This window comes from Thalassophryne amazonica, chromosome 19 (assembly GCF_902500255.1).
Source record: "Thalassophryne amazonica chromosome 19, fThaAma1.1, whole genome shotgun sequence".
NCBI lineage: Eukaryota > Metazoa > Chordata > Actinopteri > Batrachoidiformes > Batrachoididae > Thalassophryne > Thalassophryne amazonica.
The window spans coordinates 8,296,562-8,310,614 of NC_047121.1; positions in this window are offsets into that span (position 1 = coordinate 8,296,562).

Sequence of the window (14,053 nt, forward strand, 5' to 3'; positions counted from 1 at the left end):
GAAGACTTTTACAGAGCAGGCAAGTCTAAAATGTATCATCTTAAACTCTCATTCATCCCAACGTCCATCACACTACTCAAAAAGGAAAATGAGCTCCTATCTCGATATGATCTCCATATTATTATTTGGGACTCTAGAATTTTTCTGCACTTTTGCACAGGGGTTTTGAATGTCATAATTTTATTGGGCTGTAGCTAGGAGCGTGCATTCAACAACCTCCTAAGTTTGCATTAAGCAAAAGTCGTAAAATTTCTTCGAAGACAGCTCAAGATCTGGGAAATATCAAGTTGCCAAAAGGAGGCTTTCCTGACCATAGCATAGCAACTGTCACCAACCCCCACCACTAACAGGATTTAAGATTATCTAAAGTGCATTCCTCACGGAGCTGAGAATCCCCTTATCAGCCCGAAACCAGATGTTGCCAACTCCTTTCTCATCTAAAAAAAAACAGACCACAGGAAGGCCTATTTTCCCCAAAGTCCAAAAACTGTGCTTTTAACTGCAAATTCCATACAAGACCATACAACAGAAGGATTACTCTCAACTTAGGAATCACACTGTAGTTTGTCTGGTTCAAATTGATGCAGGATTGACAGATATAATATTTTACAATGAAATCCAAAACCCAGTCCCTTCCAGTCCGTGAACCAAGAGCGACCCCTGTTGGACAAATTGGGGAAGGGCACACAACTAACTTGTACAGTATTATAGAGTGTGACCACATTTAAAAAGTTGTATTTTGGTTGTTGTAACAAAAAAAAGAGAAAGAAAATAACCTGTGATCATTTAATATCACCCATGAATTTTATGTATACCCTGCACTTTTGCTCTGATCATAGATCATAGAAAGTTTATCCAATGTGCTTTTTCATAAATATAATTGTGTTGGGTGGTAGTTCTAAGGACATTGTTTACAAGAGTTTTGCAATACAGGACTTGCTTGGTTTGTAAGCTGAAATTTTAAGAATAACAGATGCTGATTTATTATAAAACTAGACAAAGGAACGAAGAAGAAAACTACAGTACCCAGAATTCTTGGGGGTGGAGCTTTTAACCCTTTAAAAGCAGGCGCCCCTGGGGAATCGCTGTCTTCCTCTTCTCTCTTCCTCCGGCTCTTCTCTTACACAACACTCTTACTCTGTTCTTCTCTTCATCGTTTCTTGGGTCTCAAGACACTGTCTAGCCATCCAAATTTTTATGACCCTTTGTCTGCAACCATGTGTTGTGTAAACTTATTTCTTATTTGTGCACCCCAACAAGAAATTACTTTTTCCTTTTTTCTACAGAAAACCTTTGCTCAACTTTTGTAAAGTTAAACGCGCAGGTGCATTTGACTTCCTTTTGCAATTTTTTCAAATTAAAACCCTTTTCTTCTTGAACTCCAAATTCATCTTGCAAACATTTTTCTTACAGTCAACTATTTTTGTATCGGGTTTTTGTGATTTTTGTGAGTTTTGTGACCCGATGATTAAGATGGAATTCATTCTTAAACTCCCGCAACTAAACCAAATTATCTGACCGTCATGCAATAATTGCTCAGTGAAATTCATCATCCTCAGAGTGCTTAATGTGATATGTCTTGTTATTTAACTCCTGCCTGAGTTAAATAAATATCTTAAACATGTGAAGTTGTCTATGATTTTGTATGTTTTACAGAGGGGGTCGGACTTGATCTGTGGAACTTATGAATGTAAGATTAGAGACTGATTTTAATATTTCCTATTGAAAAAAAATTTAATAAAAAATCCTAAAATCATAGATATTATAACCTGGTTATAATATCATTCAGTCATAGGTGGTGCCCTCAGTATTCAAGGTAAAATTATCCACAAGTGATAATTTCAAATATCCTAAAACACATATTATACTCTTCCTGCTACAGGGCTTTGTTTTTAAATTATTATTATTTTTTTTTTTTATCAGTCTTCCTGAGCTGTTTTAGGCCAGGTGTTATCTGAATTTTAATTCTTTTGCCTGTGATTTTATATGTGTTTTCATCTGTCTTTTCGCTTGTCTGTGTCACTTTGCAGCTGCTGCAGCACATTTTGCCCAAGAAGAATTTCCCTTTGGGGACTAAAAAGTATATTTGAATTTGATCAATATGGCAATGTTCTCCAGAGTGGAACAGCTGATCATCTTGGGGTTGATGTCAGCGTATCCACGAGCAGTGCTGTGACTGATTAATGAGTGTATAACTCAAAGAGAGAGCTGCATCTGACAGGACTGTTTACACTGTGAACCAATGAAATACAAGGCATTAAACCAGACAAACAGGCACCTGTCCAGACATTTAGCTTGAAGGAACATATACAAGTCTCTCTGCTGTATTGACAGATTTTTTTTTTTTTTTCTGTTAACAGGTTTGCCTGCTCCTGGAAGAATGCAGTGGATCTCATTAAAAGGTAGAACTGCCAAAATGTTACAGAGGAAATGTTCTTAGTTAACAGCAATGTCATGAAAACAACCATGTGAAGATACATATGGAACACTGCTCGAAATGTGAAAATATCAAAGAAGGAAATAAATTAAAAAATAGGAATAGTATATAAACTCAAGTAGCAATGTTATAGATTTTTGAAACTATTTTGATTAAGCAAAACTGCTTTGTCTGCATTTATGTCTGACCATATATTAAAATGTTTACATAAAATACAAGGGTACCAACAATTTTGTCCACATGTGTATTGTAACTGAGCCTAAACCATAATTAAAGTTGTTATATTATAGTACAGTTGCATGCAAAAGTTTGGGCACCCCTAATAATTTTCATGATTTTCTTTTATAAATTATTGGTTGTCTGGATCAGACATATCAGTTAAATATATCATATAGCAGACAAACACACTGATATTTGAGAAGTGAAATGAAGTTTCTAGTATTTACAGAAAGTGTACAATAATTATTTAAACAAAATTGGGCAGATGCATAAATTTGGGCACCCTTGTCATTTTATTGATTTGAATACATTTAGCACTAATTATTGGAACACAAAATTGGTGTGGTAAGCTCATGGACCCCTGACCTCCTTACACAGGTGAATCTAATCAAGAGAAAGGGTATTTAAGGTGGCCATTTGCAAATGTTTCTCCTCTTTTCATCTTTTCTAATGAGTGGCAACATGGGAGTCTCTAAACAACTCTCAAATGACCTGAAAACAAAGACTGTTCAACATCATGGTTTAGGGGAAGGATACAAAAAGCTATCTCAGAGATTCCAGCTGTCAGTTTCCACTGTGAGGAACATAGTGAGAAAATAGAAGACCACAGGCACAGTACTAGTTAAGGCCCAAAGTGGCAGGCCAAGAAAAATCTCAGATAAGCTGAAGTAAAGGATGGTGAGAACAGTCATAGTCAACTCACAGACCTGCTCCAAAGCCCTACCACATGATCTTGCTGCAGATAGTGTCTCTGTGCATTGTTCAACGATACAGCACACTTTGCACAAGGAGATGCTGTAATGTGGAGGAATCCTTTTCTGCATACTCCCCACAAACAGAGTCACTTGAGGTATGCTAAAGCACATTTGGACAAGCCAGCATCATTTTGGAATAAGGTGCTGTGGACTAATGAAACTAAAATTGAGTTATTTGGACATAATGAGGGGCTTTATGCATGGCTGAAAAAGAACACAGTATTCCAAGAAAAACACTTGCTACCTAAAGTAAAATTTGGAGGTGGATCTATCATGCTGTGTGGCTGTGTGGCCAGTGCAGGTACTGGGAATCTTGTTAAAGTTGAGGATCACATCGATTCCAGTCAATATTAGCAGATTTTTAAGAACAATGTTCATGAATCAGTGACAAACAGGGCTGGATCTTTGAACAAGACAATGACCCTAAACAAAGGGATTCATGCAGAGGAACAAGTACAATGTTCTGGAATGGCCATCTCAGTCTACAGACCTGAATATGATTGAAAATCTGTTGTGTGATTTTAAGTGGGCTGTCCATGATCAGAAACCAACAAACCTGAGATGTTTGTAAAGACAAATGGTCCAAAATACCTTCAAACAAAATCCAGACTCTCATTGGAAGCTATAGGAAGCATTTAGAGGCTGTTATTTCTGCAGAAGGAGGATCTACTAAATATTGATGTATTTTTTTCTGTTGGGGTGCCCAAATTTATGCACCTGTCTAATTTGGTTTAAAGAATTATTGCACACTTTCTGGAAATCCTATAAACTTCATTTCAATTCTCAAATATCAGTGTGTTTGTCTGCTATATGATATATTTAACTGAAATTGCTGATCCAAACAACCAATGACCTACTTGTATAAAGGAAAATCATGGAAATCATTAGGGGTGCCCAACCTTTACATACAACTGTACATTTTAGAAAGCTTATATAGAGAATGTCACATGGAGTAATGGCGGTCAAACAAGGCCTCAGCAAGAAATTGACCATTCTTTCTGAGTCCACTCAATGGCAGCATCTGTTCAATAAAAGGGTTGTAGAAATGTCAAGTGTATTGTGTTTTCAGCTCTTTTTCAAATAGGTACTGCCATCTAGTGAGCGCATAAAAAGTGCCTAACAGATATTAAAATTAGCAGCCAAAAATAACGACATGGACAGTGAGGTGATGCATCTGAAACAATTAATAATAATATGAGTGAAGTGTTGCAAAGTGTTGCAAAGTGTTGCAAAGTGTTGCAAAGTGTTGCGCAGCGGCGCAAAGCTCACTCATGGTACAGGGTGTCCTAAACAAGTGCCAATTTTCAAATCCACAGTAAAACAGGAAATGTTCAAATGTCAGACACTTCCTGGATTGACAGACAAGATCCCATGGAATCTTGCGGGAACTCATAGGCAAGCTCACACTCAAACAGGAAGTGCCAATTTATCAGTCACAGTGAAACAGGAAATGTTCAAATGTCAAACACTTCCTGGCATGGGTGGAGCTAGAGTGGAGGCCGGGATTTCACTGGACTCTCCTGAAATCTGATTGGGCACAGATGATTGACATATCATGGCACCACATGTCTGGTTGAAAGAGATGCATTTTCAAATCAGTGAGTCACACTGACTGCTAGGTTCCTGGTGTCCAGTAGTTTGTGCTGTGTACCACAAAAAGTTCTAATCCACCTTAGTAGAAGCAGAAAAATGCTTGCTCCAGATTTGAACTGAACACGTCATTGGAAGTATGGACTTCTAATCACACCAAACTTATATTGGTGAGTGAACAACCGTATTTTATGCCAAAAATTAGGTCCAGATTGTTAAAAGCAGCATTTTTCCTTTAATTCGGTGGCTTATTGTTGTTGGCTTATTTGTGCAGCAGATTACTGAAACAATCCTTCAAATGGTGATACAAGCATCAAATTCAGCACAAATACAGCTGGAGGAAAATTAATAGAGCAACTTTAACTTTTGACCCCTGTACAAACTGAAACTTACCTTTGTCACCATTCTTGCTGCTTTTACCTCATAACTCCATAACACTCAGTCACAGATTGTCCAAACTATAACTTTTTGGAATCTTTATGATCAGGCACATAATGTGGTGTAGTTTTCTATATGACCAGAGGTGGGCAACTTGTTCCAGAAAGAGCCAAAACGGTGCAGGCTTTCTTTGCATTCACTGACTCCACCAGGTGATTTCATCCTCTGGGGTCCAAGGGCATTTTTGGACAGTTCACTCGCTGTCAACAGTTCTCCCTGCATCCCACAATCAAGTGTTATGTCTCTTTTTTTTCAGGACAACCTGTGCTTTCAGAATATATATGTTTTTGTTGTCTTTTCTAAGTGTAATAAAGGTTTATAATCAAAAATAGGCAAGGAAAAAATAAAGCGAAAAATAATTTTCCACACATTTATTCAAAACACACAGCAAACTATAATAAACAACAGTTTTGACACTTTATAAAGGTAATTTGAGGTCTTGTGTGAAAGTCTGCACAACAAAAAGGTTCATACAATAAACACAAATGCACATTTTGAACAATATACGAGGTCTGTCCATAAAGTATAGGTCCTTTTAATTTTTTTCAAAAACTATATGGATTTCATTCATATGTTTTTACGTCAGACATGCTTGAACCCTCGTGCGCATGCGTGAGTTTTTCCACGCCTGTCGGTGACGTCATTCGCCTGTGAGCACTCCTTGTGGGAGGAGTCGTCCAACCCCTCGTCGGAATTCCTTTGTCTGAGAAGTTGCTGAGAGACTGGCGCTTTGTTTGATCAAAATTTTTTCTAAACCTGTGAGACACATCGAAGTGGACACGGTTCGAAAAATTAAGATGGTTTTCAGTGAAAATTTTAACGTCTGATGAGAGATTTTGAGGTGATACTGTCACTTTAAGGACTTCCCACGGTGCGAGACGTCGCGCAGCGCTCTCAGGCGCCATCATCAGCCTGTTTCAAGCTGAAAACCTCCACATTTCAGGCTCTATTGATCCAGGACGTCGTGGGAGAACAGAGAAGTTTCAGAAGAAGTTGGTTTCAGCATTTTATTCGGATATTCCACTGTTAAAGGAGATTTTTTTAATGAAAGACGTCGGGTCCGCACGTCGGGACGCAGCTGGCACGGTGCGGCGGCACAGGAAAAACACCTCCGTGTTGATAACCATTTGTAAAATCCAGGCGGCTTTTGATGGCTTTCAGTGGAGTGAGTATATGAGAAATTGTTTAACAGCTGGACATGTTCCAACTTGTCCTTAAGGCTTCCAACAGAGGTGTTTTTCCTGTGGCGGAGCGTCGCGGCGGCTGCGAGCCGACACTGCAATCCGCCCGCACGTCTTTCATTAAAAAAATCTCCTCTAACAGTGGAATATCCGGATAAAATGCTGAAACCGACTTCTTCTGAAACTTCTCTGTTCTCTCACGATGTCCTGGATCAATAGAGCCTGAAATGTGGAGGTTTTCAGCTTGAAACAGGCTGATGACGGCGCCTGAGAGCGCTGCGCGACGTCTCGCACCGTGGGAAGTCCTTAAAGCGACAGTATCACCTCGAAATCTCTCATCAGACGTTAAAATTTTCACTGAAAACCAGCTTAATTTTTCGAACCGTGTCCACTTCGATGTGTCTCACAGGTTTAGAAAAAATTTTGATCAAACAAAGCGCCAGTCTCTCAGCAACTTCTCAGACAAAGGAATTCCGACGAGGGGCTGGACAACTCCTCCCACAAGGAGTGCTCACAGGCGAATGACGTCACCGACAGGCGTGGAAAAACTCACGCATGCGCACGAGGGTTCAAGCATGTCTGACGTAAAAACATATGAATGAAATCCATATAGTTTTTGAAAAAAATAAAAAGGACCTATACTTTATGGACAGACCTCGTATACAAAATGGTCTATGCATTTTGTTGTCCACTGATATGGTAAACAGTGCTTTACGCAGAGAAAGCAACATTCACATGCAAACTAGTGGAGCAATCCTGATAGTTACACACTCTTTGTTTGAGCACGTGAGATCAGAGGCTTTCTGTGTGCTCCTGCTTTCACTGATCACTATGCATAATGGCGCAGGGCGCACTGAGTATGTACTAATAGTATGTACTCATTGGAACACCCAGGAGGCTATTCAAACGGGCCAACAAGTAACATATCACTCCTGAAAATGATCTTTGGCTTTTCACGTGAGGGAAATCTGCCCTACGATTGGATTTTGGAAAACCATGTGACGGTGAACCAATTCCGATTGGACACTCACATTGTGCACGTCATCACACAGCTTCTATGAGGAGTACAAAGATGGCCGATGGCTGGCTGGAAAGTCCGCTGAGTTAACTTTTCAGCAAAAAAAAGTAAGTTTCTATCTCATATCATTCCAAAGTTATTTATAATTTAGTAAAGCTTGGTCTTAGCCATTGTATACGACGGCGTCGGCCCCAGAGGGTTAACTGATTCCATCTGCTCAAAGTGATATTAATCAGTGGTTTTTGCCATGCTAATGCTCCCCTGAAGCATTTAGTCAAAATAAAGTCTGAAGAACCTAAATGACATGGTGATATGCTGATGAGCTTCACTCGTTCATGTCCGTGACATATGCATATTATTAATAATAATAATAATAATAATAATAATAATAATAATAATAATAATAATTCAGATGAAAAAAGCAACTTCGCTTCCCCTTCTGGAGTTTGCTGTTCCCACATCTGGACATGTCCAACAGAGTTCATGTTTGGTGTGAATCACAAAGGAGAGATGGATATAAATCAGCAAATTGTCTGACTTGTATAATTCACTTAATCCCTGAAAGACAGAGGTATGGCACCATCTTGACAACCTATAGTGTGTTATGGGAGTCTTTTTGGGCACAGCATGAAATAAACCAGAGTGTCATATGTTCCATCATTTGAGAACTGTGGTGCACCAACAAATGTTGCACTGCTATGTAGACAGTGGATATAAGTAGTTTTTTGGCCAAATTAAAAATCTGCATACAATGGAACAAAATGCACAAAGAAAGACACCAAAGCTCCCTGGGGAGAAGCAGTAAGGTGATGTTAGAGATATTTCACTAGTGTTTACTTTTAATTTGCTTATTGTTGTTTAAAATTAGGTTTCTTTGTGCATACAAACAAAGGAAGCACATGTCATTAACCCTCCTGTGTAAGGTATTCTCGAATAATGCAGAATATAAGTAGCAGGAAAAAAATCTGAGCATGACTTTAAACCAGGTTTTTGGTGAATTATGGAATGATCTTTTTTTTTTGCTGTATCATGATAGTGATGTAGCAGTGCATCACCTCACCACACTTCACACATCACACACCACACAGGAATACCTTCAGGGTTACAGAAATGAATAAAGCAAATTTGCTATTTAAACAACATGGGTGCTATGTGTGAAAATGGGAACTATGTCAGCTAAAAACTACCAATAAGAGTGTGACCTGGGTGGAAGACAGGGCCAGTGGACTTTACTAATGGACAATGTACTTTAGACAACCAGATGGGTCCACCAGCCACCAGAGGGCCCTTGAAGAGTAATTCAGTATCTTGTCAATGCAATTTAGACTAAAATATACTGTATTCACTCGCTTTGTGAAATTCTCCCTGACGACGGGGCAGGCCAATGTACAAGCATGGCTAATATTGTTATTGAGAAGTTTGACTTCTTTCTACCCCTTTTTCAGACATATTCACTGATTCTGTGACATGTGTGTGGATTGATATGCTTGTATTTTCTGTATAATTAGTTAATTTGCATTTTGTCATCTTGTTGAATTTAGGCATTTTACACTCCTATTATAGGGCAGTGATGGTAGTGCAGTGGTAAAGTATCCATCTGTTAATCAAAGCTTTTGTAAATTGCAGGTTCGAATCCTGCAGGTGGCATGTATTATTTTTTTCTTTTTCTCCACATCAGTGGCGCAATGTGATAGAACATGTTCCAGCTGGTTTTTATTTTTTATATTTTCCCACAACAGCAGCGCGATGTGGTGCAACATGTTCCAGCTGGTTTTTATTTTTAGATTTTCCCACAACAGCGGTGCGATGTGGTTCAACACGTTCCAGCTGCTCACACTGTGTTCGTGCATGAAAACCAGCAGTGGTACACCTGTGCGAGCGTGCGTCCCTCATGACAGCAGGTGGAATGTTTCATGGTTCCCCATTTCATGTTTGGTTCATGGATTTTCTTCCAGTTTCTGCTTCTTTTGTGTTATGTGTGAAGGTGGCCGTATGTCCATCAGAATGTCCAGTTCAATAAAATGTCTCATTTCATTGCAAATAAAAAATAAATCACAAATAACACCAATTTGCATAGTTTTCTAATTTGATCCATGTGTTCCTTGTAATTGAATTTAATTCAGGAGGAGCATTTAATCAACTATATTCAAAAAATGGGTTGCCCTGGATTCTCTGACAGGCAAATATGATAATCAACAAATGCTGACATGAGTCTTACAGTACTCCCCCCCAACCCCCACCCCTACGACACCCACCCATCCCAGCAACAACCTGCATTGAACTATCCCATCTTCAGGATGTAAAGCTTGTCAGCAAGTGAGCAGTCAGAACAGAGGAACATCTTTACAAAGATGGTGCAGAACAGCTCCATGAAATGAAAGGTAGGTACCCCAGTGACCCAGAGAAACATAAATGAGAGAGCAAAGAAAAACCATTCTTGCTGCTACTCACCATCCTACAGCAACCTCCCCGCAGTCCCGGACGGACGTGGTAATGATACTGCTGCTCTCCTTCATGATGACCACAGTGCCAGTTGTGGTAATGTCAGAACAGCAAGTGATTGTGTCCCTACTAATGCAATAAGGAAGACAAATGTGCTTGATAATGATTCTGCTGTCCGGCCAAAGCAGCTTTCAGTTAAAGAGGGCTGCCTTGCTGTGAAGACAGGCCCGGTGAAGGTCAAGACAGGATTTTACAAAAAAAAGAAGTGGTGCATGTTTTCAGACTGCAGCATATTTGTTGGTCTGATTGTTTTGATGATTGCTAGTTGAAAATGTGGAGAATAGGTGATGAGGATGGCCCCATAATTGCCTTTGTCTTGGACCCTCAAACCACTAAGTTTGTCCCCACTGAAAGTGAAGACTCAGGAAGGACACCTCTCCCAGAACATTATGTGATTGTCATACAATGTCACATAATGCTATATGACATACAAATGTACAAACATTTGTAGAGATGTCAAGCCTCATAACCCCATCACACATATGCTTATTGTGGCTGAATGATGTCAGAATGACACATCCGCCTGCAATCGGGAAATATTGATGTGTGGTCTTAAGACCTACGGACGGCAGTCTGTGAGCATCTACAGATTTGGTCCCATTTGCTCAGCTGTCCCGAGTGTGTTGCACATGTTCAAAACACTCTTGGCGCCATTGAGATGCGACACACTTCTGACAGCGGTCTATGTGCAGTTTTTGCGTCATCTGATGGCAGTCTACATAACCTGATAGCATCAAAACAGCATCTGGAATGATCTGATCATGGTTGACTGAGCTCTGAGATTGATCAGTCACAACAAAGCCTGCTGGCATGTTGTGGGATGTCCACCTCCACAGGACCCCAGCCAAGGAGGGCAAAGGAAATGTGGATATGTCATAAAATGTATGTGGCACACATTCATCATATACAGCAGGTGTGAACAGTGAGCAATCAATCCAAAAGCACCGCGTGATGCTGTGCCTCTCTGTGGAGAGTCATCATCGCACACATTGGAGCTGAATGGATCTCACCGCTGTAATATACATATTATTACTTGATCAAAATCTAAACTCTGTAGGAGGTGTGACGTGGACCTGTATTGCCAGGCCATGACAAGATTATTAAACATGAAACTCACCTCCAGCATGGAACTAGGACAGCGCAGAGCACACAGGAACCAGACCACAGCCTGAGGTGAAAAGCCTCTCACCACTGCTCCAAATAACCATGGCAAAAATAAATCTCATGTGATAATCCAACCGACATCACGATGCACAAAGTTGTGTTGTGCTCTTGAAGTGAGCAAAAAAGAAATTAAAGTTCGCTGTAAAGGCTGCATCTGATGCATGGTGTGACACTGCTGCAAACTTTCAGCAAAGGTGTCCAGCAGCCCGCACGCATGTGTGCCCTGCACACACGTGCACACATGGGGCACTCTTAATGGCTCATGTAGCCGTTATGAACACACACACACACACACACACACACACGCACACACACAGCTGAGTGATCATTTCAGCACGTGTGCCCCACGCACCCAGATCAGTAGCTGGGAAGGGGAGGATGAGCACAGATGTGATTGCATGAGTGAGATAGTCAAATCAAGAGAGCATGCACTGGTCGTGCAACTAGTAACATCTACAGCATCACGTAATCACCTTGGGTCCTTTTATGTCAACCACTCAGGCAGCCAGTGAAAGCATCTATCTTCCATAGCCAGGTGAAGTGTGGGCATTTCCTTGGCCTTCTGCAGCCACCGGGGTACTCAACACTCAGACACCTATGCACTCGATCATGCAGAGGGAAATGTACCGCATGGGCATGTTCATCTTAAAATGTTGTGTGGTCAAGCACAGTGTTGGTGCACAGGCATCTTGATTGCACCAAAACTACCAAAAGCCTGCTGTCAAGTTGAGTTCAGATGTTTTCTATGATTTAAATGGCGCAATATTCAGATTTGTCTTACATACACTAGGCTGGCTCATGACAGATGTACAATCTGTTAGTATGTACATGGGCGCACATTAGCCTGACCCTCCAGGAATTTGTGAGAGATGTCAACAATTAATTCACCAAAGAATTCAATATATATATATATATATATATATATATATATATATATATATATATATATATATATATATATATATATATATATATATATATATATATATATATATACACATATAAAACCCAAGATATTTTACATTTGTGTCATTAACTTCATTTAATTTATTAAAACACATTCATTCCTGCAACACATTTCAAAATGTTGGGGACACTAAAGGATTTATCACTTTAAAATGTTGCCATTCCTTCTCACAACATGTAAATGATATTTTGGCATTGAGGACACCAACCAATCAAGCATGTCAGGTGTTAAGTGAGACTTATTTTTGGTATACTGAAGTTTTAAGTGACATTTTTGAATGTAATTCTGTACTGTAGTACTTGAGAATGGTTCTCAAAATAATGTGTCACCCATATGGTTATATCGGCTGTTGATGAATGATGGTTTTTGATGTAGTTCCATCTGAGGGATCAGAGATCATGAGTGTTTATCTTAGACTTGTGCCCTTGCCCTTTATGAACTGAAATTCCTTGAGATTCCTTAAATGGTTTAATAATAATGTGCACAATAAAGAGAGAAATATAAAATTAACTTCCAGTCTTTCTTGAGGAACATTGATTTTAAACAATCCAATAATTTTCTCATTCATTTGTTGACAAATTTGGGATCCTCTGTCCATCTTTGCTACTCAGACTCAGCTTTTTGTGAATATTGCTTCTGTACCAAATTATTATTATTTTATAATGGAATTATATTTATATTTTATAATTATTATATAATGCCATGTTAACACTATTTTATCGTGCTTTTATTGAATCTGTTTTAGCTTTTTCTTTGGTGGCATGGTTTGGCAGTTTGACATTGAAGGATAGGAACAGACTGCGTTTCCAGGGTAGTACGTTCTCAGGGTCCGATGTTTTCAGGGTTCTGTGGTTCCAGGGTGATATGTTGTCAGGGTCTTGTGTTTCCAGGATGGTATGTTCTCAGGGTCCTATGTTGTCAGAGTGCTGTGTTTACCATCAATACAATATTAAATAAAATACATAATGAAATGCTGTTTTAAAGGTTATGTATTGATTACAATTAAAATATTAAATATTACAATTAAAATAATGCCTATAAAGCAAACTAAGACATGTTCAGGGGGTGTTAACCTTTTTTGTTGCAACTAATTAAGGCCCAGCCCATATAAGCAACCCCAACCCATGCCATTAGTCTGGTGGTCATGGCATGTCCCCTGACTGAGGAAGCTGTTATATGGAAGTGTATCTTCAGAGACACGACAGATCCACTGGCTTTTCCACATAATTATTTATATGAGAGATACAGATTCTGTAGAGGTTATCACCTCTGTCTACCAGCTGATCAGCCCTCACCTTGCTCACAGCACAAGGAGTAATCTTGCAGACTGTGTGTGTGTGTGTGTGTGTGTGTGTGTGTGTGTGTGTGTGTGTGTGTGTGTGTGTGTGTGTGTGTGTGTGTGTGTGTGTGTGTGTGTGTGTGTGTGTGTGTGTGTGTGTGTGTGTGTGTGTGTGTGTGTCACTTTGCTTTTTTGCCAGTGGTACTTTTTTGTACACGGTTGGAGATGCTGAAGATATCAGCAAAGCAACAGTGTGCCGCGTTGTGCGTGCAGCCTACTTGGCTTTAAAAAGTCTGCTCAGTGTATTTATACTTTTCCTGGCCACAGGGGAATTGTGCCACCAAACAGGCCCTTTTATGTAGTTGGCTCTTGTACTGGGGGGCACAGTTTGTCAGGGTGTCCTACCTTCAATCCCCTCAATTACAGGACACCCCTTATTCAATTGGAGGGCCACCTCTTCCGCTGGTGGTGGCCCTCCCACGGAGCACGTTATCTCTTTCTTT